Here is a 10,526-nt window from a genome sequence, read left to right as displayed (position 1 = left end):
GCCTCCCACCCTTAATGCGGCTCTAGATGGGCCACAGGGGCCTAAGCCCCTCCTGTTCCCACCGGGATCTGCAGATGGTTATCGCTCTAGTGAGCATGACTCTGCGGAGGAACACAGCGCCTCCCCCGCCTGGGACACACACCCACTCGAAGAGAAGCATGTTTCCATGGAGTCCCATGTCCACTCATGGACCATCAGCTAAGGAGGGAGGGAATGACCACTGTTCCCTTCCCCAGGACAGGAGAGGGTGGTGAACCCCACAGAGCAGGATACCTGTTGACAGGAAGTGGCCCATTCCCCAGGTGTTCCTGGCTCAGGATCAGCCGTTTGGTGACAGCTTGCCAAAAATATGCCCATTATCTGCAAATCATAGAATTCTAGAGTCCGAAGGACTTAGGAGATCCTGTCTGGATCCTTCATTTTGCTTGTGAGCAAACCATGGCCATGGGGACCCACTTCTTTCAACTAGTAGGGATGGAAAACGTGCAAGCTGGGCACACAGCAGTGTACCACCCCGCCTGCAAGGGGCTTGCCATGCTAGCGACTCGGTCACCTGCTGAGTGTTTTAGTGGAATGAGGGCGGACAGGGTAAGGACAGCAGAGATGGGCAAGGAGAGGGGGCGGTCAGGGAGGCCTCTAGGGAGATGACATTGGAGCAGAGCACTGAAGAAAAGTAGGGAATTGCCATAAGGAGGAGTGTGTATTCAAGCTTCTCCAGGCAGAGGAACCAGAAGGATGTGGGTATGACCCGTGGTGGGAGGAGGGAATCGGAAAGGCAGAGGCCAGATCCCACCCTGTAAGCTTTCCCTGGGGAATTGGAAAGTTTTGAGTTACCAGGAGACCGCAAAAGGTGTTTTTCTTCCTTACTTTAAAAAAGAAAAGAAGAGGAAGAAAGGGAAGGGTTAGTAGAGACATGCTCATATAGAAATACTAGAAAATCCAGAGCTCAGGCATCTCGCCCCATGCCACCTAGAGTCAGGGAGGCTTCCTTGGGGGGTGGGGGGGTGGGATTCAGGAATCAAATGATAGAAATGGCTGTCCTGACCGCAGGTGAGTCTCCCCGAAGCCAGTTCTAGCATTCCCTCTCTCACAGTCTACCTGTCGAGAGAATAAGGTAGAGAAAGTTTCCAATAATTCTGTCTTCGGAGGGGAGGTGGGCCTCAGGCGAGAGGGTCCTGGAACTCTTCAGAGGGGAGAACGTTGATGTTTTCTTTTCACTCTTTTTTTTTTTTTTTTTTATGTTTTCAAGTGGCAGAGGGAGGGTACGCAGGAGGAAAGGGGGCAGCTGGATTAAAGTCCCTGGCATGTGATGAGGGTGGCGGGAAGGCTCTGGAGTGCTCACCTAGGAGTTTGGAAACCATTGCCTGTTCCCCTGTTCCGTCTGGGAAATTGGATTCGGAGACAACCCTCTCTGAACACGGGCAGAGGTGCAGTTCTGAACTCGGCCAGCAGGCGGGGCCCCGCTCCCATTCTTGGAGCCGCCGTGGTTCCAGCGTGACCTCCCAGGGCTGTGGGGTGGGAGCGGAAGCCAAGAGGAAGGAAACCGGTCTGGCTCCTGGTCGCGCGCACCCTTCCCGCACTTCGTATATGTTATTCCCCTTCATTCTCCCAACAGCTCCGAGAGGAAGCCAGGAGAGCCGCATTTCACAGCCGGGGAACTCGAGGCACACGCTGGCAAGTGGTAGAGCAGGGATTCAAGCCTGGGCCTGGTGTTTTGGACGCTGAAAGGCACAGGGAAGCTCCTGACCTGGGCTGCTGCCCTGTCCGGGCAGGGTGTGTGTGAGAGAGACTGGAGCTTGGGCCTGGGCCCTTTCTAATTGTTCTCCCTCTCAATGTCCTACTGTGGCCAGGACACGGGGGTTCAAGAGCATCCAGCTCCGGGGCCCCCAAACAGACCAGGTTCGGCCACTCACCACTGACAAAATCCGAAGGCAGATGGACGAGCGCTGGCGGGACAAGAAAGGCATTTATTGGGGCTCCTGGGTGGCTCAGTGGCTTGAGTTGCTGCCTTCCACTCTAGTCATGATCTCAGGGTCCTGGGATCAAGCCCCACATCAGGTTCTCTGCTCAGCAGGGGCCTGCTTCTCTCTCTCATGCTCCCTCTGTGCTCTCTCTCTCTTTCTCTCTCTCAAATAAATAAATAAAACCTTTAGAAAAGAAGGGAGGGGGATTTATTCAGTGAGGCCGACACCGGAAAGACAGGGGGACTAGTGTCCCAAAGACTTTCTCCCAGGTGCCAAAGTGCCAGGCTTATATTAGGAGAATGTGGGACAGGGGCCAGTGGATCCAAGCAGGGGGACAGTGAAGGTCAGTCAGGTCCATCATCGTCTTGGGGTCACGGCGTCTTGCTGGCTCAGGGCTGTCCTTATTGCTTGAGGGGTAGTTCCGGTTCCCTCAGGGTAGGCTTTGCCTGCTCAGTCTTTCGCCTGAGTTAAGAGGTAAGCTGGAAGGAACTTAGAAAGTTTGGGGTCAAAATGGAGGTAGCGCGAGGCCTCTCTACGCCTTCTGTCTCCATCTCTGGTGTCCTCTTCCGGCTGGGCTCTCTCTACCCCTAGGCTAGGGGGACCGAACCACACACACTATCGCACCTTAGCCTGGGGGCAAGGTTACTCATCACCCGCAAGCAGATGAGCAGAGCAGCCGTGCAAGGAGCTCTCAGGAGAGGGCCTCTGCTGCCCAGGTCTCCCAGCCTGCCTGGCTGCCTCAGGCCCCGGCCCGCCATTGCCTCTGCCTTCCTGCACCAGCCACGCCGTCATCCGGGCACCAGAGCCTGTCTGCCCTCCCTGCAGCTATGCCCTCCTACTGATGGTCAAGCCCATTACTGAGCACTCAAGCTCAGACCGCTCTAGACCTTCTCTTGATTCCCTTTCCCCACCAGCTACCTCCGCTTCCTTCCATTTCTCTGCTGGGCTTTGCTGTCCACCTCCTGGAAAGAATGGTCTTATCTTGCTGCATCAGCTTCCTCTCTTCCACTCCCTCTTGCATCCACTTCTGGCAGGCTTTAGCCCCAACACTCCATCAAAACCTCACCTGCTTATACGCTGGTCAGTCACGTCACAATCACTGCTCCTCCTAGAATACTCCAGAGGCTGCTCCTTACCTCCAGAGGAACACCCGATCTTTCCACTGCAAGTCTGGCCCTACTCCGCCCCCCGCCCCCAATATCTCTCAGTTTTCCTACCTCTCCCCGCCTTGCTGACACTGCTGCAGCCCCCCTGGGGGGGCTGGCTGGTCCCCCAACCCTAACCCTGTGGCTAGGATTCTTCCCAGATGTCGGCATGGCCCCCTCCCTCACTGCCTTCAAGTCATGAAAGAGGAAAGCAGGTGTTGACCTCTAGGAGCTGGCCTGGCGCTCACTGCTGGGCCGTGGTGTTCTCCTATCGAACAATTTCACAGCACATCGACATCAGAAAAAGCCCCGCTGTGTCGATGATGAACACAAACAGGACCACTCTGTCACCAGGTCTGAACACAGACAAAACATGAACATCGCCCAGACCACAAAAAGGATCACCATCTTTATCATGGGTTGACTTGTGGTTCCTAAAGCTATGTCCACCCAGAACCTCAGAATGTGACCTTCTTTGGAAAAAGGGTCTTTGCCATGTAACTAAAGGATGAGGTAGGGATCTTGAAAGGAGATCACCTGGATTAGAATGAGCACTGAATCCAATGACAAATGTCCTTCTAAGGAACAGAAAGGAGGAGAGACACACAGAGGGGGAGGCACGCGAGGATGGCACAGAGATTGGAATGACTCGTCAACAAGGCAAGGAACACCAGGGATTGCCAGCAGCCCCCAGAAGCCAGAGCGAAGCGTGGGACGGGTTCTCCCCCAGAGCCTCCAGAAGAAACCAACCCTGCCGATACCTTGATACGCCCTTTCCAGCCTCTGGTCTCCAGACCTGGGATCAGCCACATTAGTGCCGCCATAAGCCATCCAGCGTGTGTGATTTGTTACAGCAAACCCGGGAAAGGAATGCACTGTCCCATGCTGGCTCCTAGGAGAGGGTGTTGCTTCTTACCAAAGACAGCTGTGGCCTCGGCCCTGTTTCCCCTCCTTCTAGATAGAGTTTATTAGGATCCCCAGGAATGGAATTGGCCTGGTTTCCTGAAAGCATCCAATCTAGAGTCAAGCCCTGCTTCCATCAGTGCCCCCAAGTCCCCTACCCCAAGCTCAAACCCTACAAGGCTTTCCTAACCCTCCCTCACCGAGTCACCCATAATCCCTGTGGAACCTGCAGTCCCTCGCCCCCGAGTCATAAACCCAGCTTGCTAAGTGTCCTGTGTTCCCCGCCCTCTGTGGCTGGAGGGCACTGACAAAGTCTTCACCCAAAGGCCGGCCCACCTCCCGCTCTCCCACCCCCTCCCCTTGCTCCGTTTCCCCCTGCCTCTCCCCACCTTGTCCCACACTAGGTCACCTCACTGACTTTCTCTGTACTGTTTGTGGTCTGTCTCCCCCAACCCCCATCTGAATGTGAACTCCACTGCGGGGCAGGGATTGTTTGTCCGTTTTGTTTCTGGACCTATTCAAAATGGCGAGAACCCAGCCCTCCGTGGGCTCTCGGGGGAGGACTTGTTGAGTGCGGGAATGGGAGCCGGGCCAGGAGCAAGCCCAGGGAGCTGCTAACCAGTCTGGCCATCGAGAAAGCTTCCCTGGAAGGGCCCAGGGTGGGGGCTGGGACTGGATGAGTAAACAGACGTGATCCAGGCACAAGAGCGGGCTTTATGAGAATGTTCTGGCATGTGCGAGAAGCCTGGGGAGGCGAGGGGTTACTTCAAGATTGGAGGAGAATGAGCACTTCAAGGTGGCTGAAGAGGAGGTTCTGGAAAAATCAAACTAAGAGATGAGGCTGAGAGCTGTCAGGGGCCGGGATGTGAGAGGCCAGGTCATCTGGTGGCGGACTGTGCTGGGAACAAATAAGCTTGGGAAGGCCAAGGGCGTGCCTTCTGGAGGGTGAAATGCCCTTAGCTGGGTCATTGGCAGCTGGAGAGAAGGGGCAGGGTCTGGGGAGAAGGGAGAAAGCCCAGGGTGAATCCTGGGCATCTGGGGGTGCAGAGGTGCCATTCACCACACAGGGGAACACACGTCTGGAGTTCAAGGTCGGACTGGAGACCGGGCTTGGCAGATGACACTGAAGGTGCAGAGGGGGATTCCGAAGACTTGTACCAGAGAAGCCATAGTGGAAAGGGCTTCTGGGAAGGGCGGAGGGAGGCCTACTTCTCTCCTCCTTTCTGTCTGGGGCTCGGGGTCGCTTGCTGGGACAGAGGGCTCCTGTCTCTGCTAATGAGTAATTTGCTGCTTCAAGCTTCTTTCCGCTTCTTTCAAAAGTGGGGGTGGAGCGGGGGGGTACGGGAGGGGGGTAGCGGGGGTGGGAGGTTCTGCGCTGCACCAGCCCAGACAGACGCAGCAGTGGCCACTCTGGAACCAAAGCCCCACCTGGAGGCGGAAAGGGGGCTCTGGCCCTGGGACTCAGGCCCTGTTGTTCTGGGAAAGCGCATTACCGGGCTAAAGTGGGCAGTCACCAGAGGATGTCCAGCCACCATCAGCAGTCCATAGGCAGCAGGGCTGGGGGCGAGCCTGGCACAGGCTGGCACGGTCCCTCCTCGTCCCAATGGCCCTAGCCCCCAGCTCCCCCACAACCCCCACCTGAGCCGGAGGCAGCCCTGCCCAGGTGGGAAAGGGCAGGTGCTCTAACCCAGAGCCCATGGGCTCCATCTCCCACTACTATGCTGCCTCCTAAATGCCTTTCTGGTCTGCCTCCTGCCCCCTCGCCTGCCAGGCCTGGTGGGTCCTCCCCACCACCCTCTGAGCCCAGCAACAGCCTCCTCAGAGCTGCCCCTGCTTTCCACACCACACCCTCTTGCTCACCTCCTCCAGAATCTTGCTAAAGTGCAATTCACCTCATTCAGTGAATCAGGGACTCATTCCCAAAACCTTTGGGTTAAAGGCCAAACTCCTTTCTGAGGCTTCACAGGGCCTGTTCCTACCAGAAAACTTCTTTTCAGTTCCTCAGTACGTATCCTTCCTGCTGCCCTCCCCCTTGATCTCTCACTCAGTCTCCCCCACTTCCCATCACTTCCTCTGGGCAGCCTTCTCTGGTCCTGGGGTGCAGAAGGGTCTGCTCGTGTAACCCTCACCAGCTGGGTTTTCCCCCACCTGGGAGCCCGGAGGACAGAGACTGGTAGCCTTGTTCACTACGATTTCCCAGCAAACCCACAGGGGGCCAGAAATAGAGATGGCTATGGAGCTCTTCCAACCCCCTTTCCTCCCTGGATCCTCGGATCCTGCCCCACGGGGAAAGCAGATTCTTCCCAGCTAGAAGAAACAGGCTGAGTCCTTTCCCTTGTGACCCCAGAAGGCATCAGCCCTGAGCCCAGTGGCCCTCCCACTGGTGCTGGGAGGAGAGAGACATCACCAATCTGAAGTCACATTTCCACAAGACTCCCAAACCCTTGGGGAAGTAAGGGGATGAGGAGGCAGGGCACAGGTTCCCGTGGAGACGCACAAGAGAGGCTGAGGAAGGGACCTTTCCCTTCTCCAAGCCGCGTAGATGGGTGGTTCGAACCCAGGATCCTGGCTCAGTCCCTTCCTGACTGTGGGACTTGGCACATACCGCTTTACCTTTCTAGGTGGCAGTTTTCCCATCTGTAAAATGGAAAGAAGATAATTTACCCCTCGGGGTATTTGCAGGCTTCATGAAACAATGCACAGAAAGCCGCTGGCACAGTGCCTGCCCTTGGTGAGCCAAGTTCCCCTTCCTGGGCCTTCTCAAGGCCTCATGTATATGCAAATTCAAGTTTGTGCATTGCCTGGCAGGGGATGGATGGGGCAGACCCAGTGGAAGGGGAAGAGGACCACAAGGCAGAGTGCTGAGGGCCATCTCTGTGCTGTGGGACAGGAAGATGGAGAAATCCTAATGAGAGGTAGAGGGGCCTCTGACCTACCTCAGTCCCCTTTCCTTACAGCTGGGGAAACTGAGGCTAAGAGTGGGCAGCAGCGGTTGTTGTTGACCGAGTATCACTCAGAGCCAGGTTTGGTACTGCAGCTTTCCTGAACTTACTGCAATGAATGCAAGTTTTGCCTCTCTCTGGAAGCCAGGCCAAGAGAATCGTGGTGGTGAGGCCACCCGCTTTAGACTCAGACAGTTCCTTGGCTCAAGGTCATAAGGAAGAGGTTGTTGTGTGACAAGCCAAGAACCCAGGGCTCCAGACTCCCTGGAACCCTTTCCTCTGCCCCAGAAAGTGTCATCCTCCCAGGATCTGGAGGAAGGTGTGCGGGCTGGGGGAATGAAGGTCGATCCCATTCCAGAATCTTCCCATTACCTGTTCGAGGAATGCTAGGCTCTTCGGAAATAGGCAAAGAAGAGACACGCCCAGCTCTCCCATGGGGCATGTGGCCGGAGGGGAGAAAATCTGCCAGAACAGAATGTGTCTCTGTGGCAGGAGGATTAGTTGAGGCTGATTTTTTTTTATTTTTTTATTTTTTATTTTTTTATATTTTATTTACTTTTTGACAGAGAGAGAGAGAGAGATCACAAGCAGGCAGAGAGGCAGGCAGAGAGAAAGGGGGAAGCAGGCTCCCCGCTGACCAGGAAGCCTGATGTAGGGCTCAGTCCCAAGACCCTGAGATCATGACCTGAGCCAAAGGCAGAAGCTTAACCCACTGAGTCACCCAGGTGCCCCTAGGCTAATTATTTTTATGAAACAGAAAACTCAAGAAGTTTTTCTTCTTGCCTCGCCCCCAATTCTTTAAAAGGATTTTGGTTTCAGGAAGAGAGCTATCACCAAAGATAACTACAGTACAATATGAACCTGGTGTGGTAGACAGGGAGGAGCCTAGGAAAGTCTGCTTGTGAAAATTCCTCTCTAGGCCCCATTGCTTCTGTAGGCACCCCCACCCCCAAACCTTCCTTTACCAAACATTTACTCTTTCTCACCTTCCTGTGAATTGTCTTCCTTCTCTTTAAAGTTCCAGACTACTAAGCCCTTCTTTTTAGCTCCCCATGGCCTATATACCTTAACTGCCTGACTGGGTTTCATATTCTTATGGCCTTGCCATAGATAACATAATTACATTTGATTTTCTGTTAATCTGTCTCCTGTCAATTTAATTCTTAGACCATACAGAAAATCTTGAACGGTAGAGGAGAATTTTTTTCCTTCCCAGCACAGCCTGCCAGGGAAGAGATGCTGAGAAGAGAAATCACAAATAAAGGTCACATTGTAACCATGAGGAGAGCTGTGGAGAAGGGGGTCCTGGTACTGTACTGGGTGATCTAAGGGACCATACCCTGTTTGTGGGAGGGTCAGGAAGCCTTCTTGAGGACGTGATGCTTAGGCTGAGACCCAGGATGGAAAGGTTACTAGGAAATCTGTATCTTGGTCTCTACATCCTGTTCCTGACAGAGGGCTCCTAAGCCCTTATAAACTCCTAAGTGAGGGCACCTGGCTGGCTCAGTCAGTGGAGTTAATAAACTGGTAAGTGTAAGCAAGTGTTTCCCTGAGTTCTGTGAGCCACTCTAACAGATTAATCAAACCTAAGGAGAGGGTCGTTTTCCAATCGATGGCCAGTTGGTCAGAAGCACAGGTGATGACCTGGGCTTGCAACTGGCATATGAAGTGAAGGAGGAGGGGCAGTCCCGTGGGACTAAGCCCTTAACCTGTGGGATCTGAAGCTCTCTCTGGGTAGATAGTGTCAGAATTGAGTTGAATGGCAGGAGACCCATTTGGCGTCACAGGGAATTAGTTGGGATGGAGGAAATTTCCTGGGAAGATGTTTTTTTTTTTTCCCTACACAGTTACCCAGGCAAGAAGGTGATGTGTATTCTAGGCAGAGGTTATGTCATATGCAAAGGTCCTGTGGTGGGAAGAAGTACAATACAATCTAGAAAAGTGCTCCAGGTTTACCTTTTCAAGAATGTGAACTAGAGACATCTTATTTCCCTTTTCTTCTCCAAAATCACTCTCTACCCATATACACACACATACAGGATGAGAAGAACAAGAAACAGAAACTACCTTCTAGGAAGATACTTCGAGGAAGTTATCTCAAACTATAATATTGTAGAAAAGCATCAAATGCTCTGTATTCCAGTATTGTTGAATAATGGAATTATTAAATAATTGTGTCTTTTTTCTAGCTCTAAGTCTTGGCCTCCTTAGGTCAATGAAATTCCAATGTCTGGCTGTAAGAATGAAAATCTTCCTAATGAACAAGAACTATGAAAACAAGCCTCAGAAAGACGAGAAGGTACCTGTCCTTTGTGTCCTGAAGCTGTAGAAACAGAAATATTTATTATACTCCATCATAAAAATGAGTTTAAGGATCAGACACGATAGGGGTCAAAACAAGAACTTTCATAAAAGTATCCATCTTAAAAAAAAAGTATCCATCTTGTTTTCATGTCCAATATAGGAATTTGATTTTGTTCATTAAAAACACGTTAGCTTTGTTAATATAAATATGTCCTTGCACAAGAGAGTCTTTTTTTTTTTTTAAATTTACTTATTTATTTATGAAGAGAGAGAGAAAAGAGAGCACAAGCAGTAGGAGAGGCAAAGAGGAAGCACAGCACCCAACTGGGGGTGGGTAGGAACTCGATACCAGGCCCTGGAGATCATGACCTGAGCTGAAATCAAGAGTCAGCTGCTTGGGGCACCTGGGTGGCTCAGTCAGTTGGGCGTCTGCCTTTGGCTAGGGTAGTGGCCCCGCATGGGACTCCCTGCTCAGTAGGCCGTCTGCCTCGCTCTCTGCTCCTCCCCCCGTTCATGCATGCACACACTCTCTCTCTCTCTCTGAAATAAATCAATAAAATCTTAAAAAAAAAAAAAAAAGTGTCAGTGGCTTACCCGACTGAGCCACCCGTGTGCCGTTGCACAGGAGAATCTTGAAAGATGACCATTTCAGATTGTACGACACTCTGTGGAAGTAACTTTAAATCCAAAAATAAGCCTGAAGCTTTGCACAGGGGCAGGATCATGGGCAGTGAGGTTTATTAGAGGCACGATTATTGCTAATTGAAAACAAAAATAAGGGCACCTGGGTGGCTGAGTCAGTTAAGCGGCTACCTTTGGCTCAGGTCATGATCTCAGGGTCCTGGAATCGGGCCCCACACCAGGCTCTCTGCTCAGCGGGGAGCTTGCTTCTCCCTATCCCTCTGCCTGCTGATCTGCCAACTTGTGATCTCTCTCTCTCTCTCTCTCTCTCTCTGTGTTCAAGAAATAAAACCTTAAAAAAATTAAAACAAAAAAAGAAAACAAAAATAAGCCTGCGATGGTAACTGGCTATCTTCATTGATAACTTGGTCTGTGATAATTATGTTATAAATGTCATCTCTTAGTTACTTCTAAGCCTTTTTCTTTGGAGGGGTGGGTCAAAGCAGAAGACAATCCTTGGCAACTCCCTCTTTCTCACATAACATGTGATACCCATGAAGAACAGAATGAATCAAAAATGCAATTTTTTTTTTTTTTAGATTTTATTTTTAGGTAATCTCTACACACCCAATGTGGGGCTTAAACTC

Source organism: Martes martes (assembly GCF_963455335.1).
Source record: "Martes martes genome assembly, chromosome: 4".
Lineage (NCBI taxonomy): Eukaryota > Metazoa > Chordata > Mammalia > Carnivora > Mustelidae > Martes > Martes martes.
The sequence above is the reverse complement of the archived record's forward strand: the minus strand, read 5'-3'. Positions refer to the sequence as shown.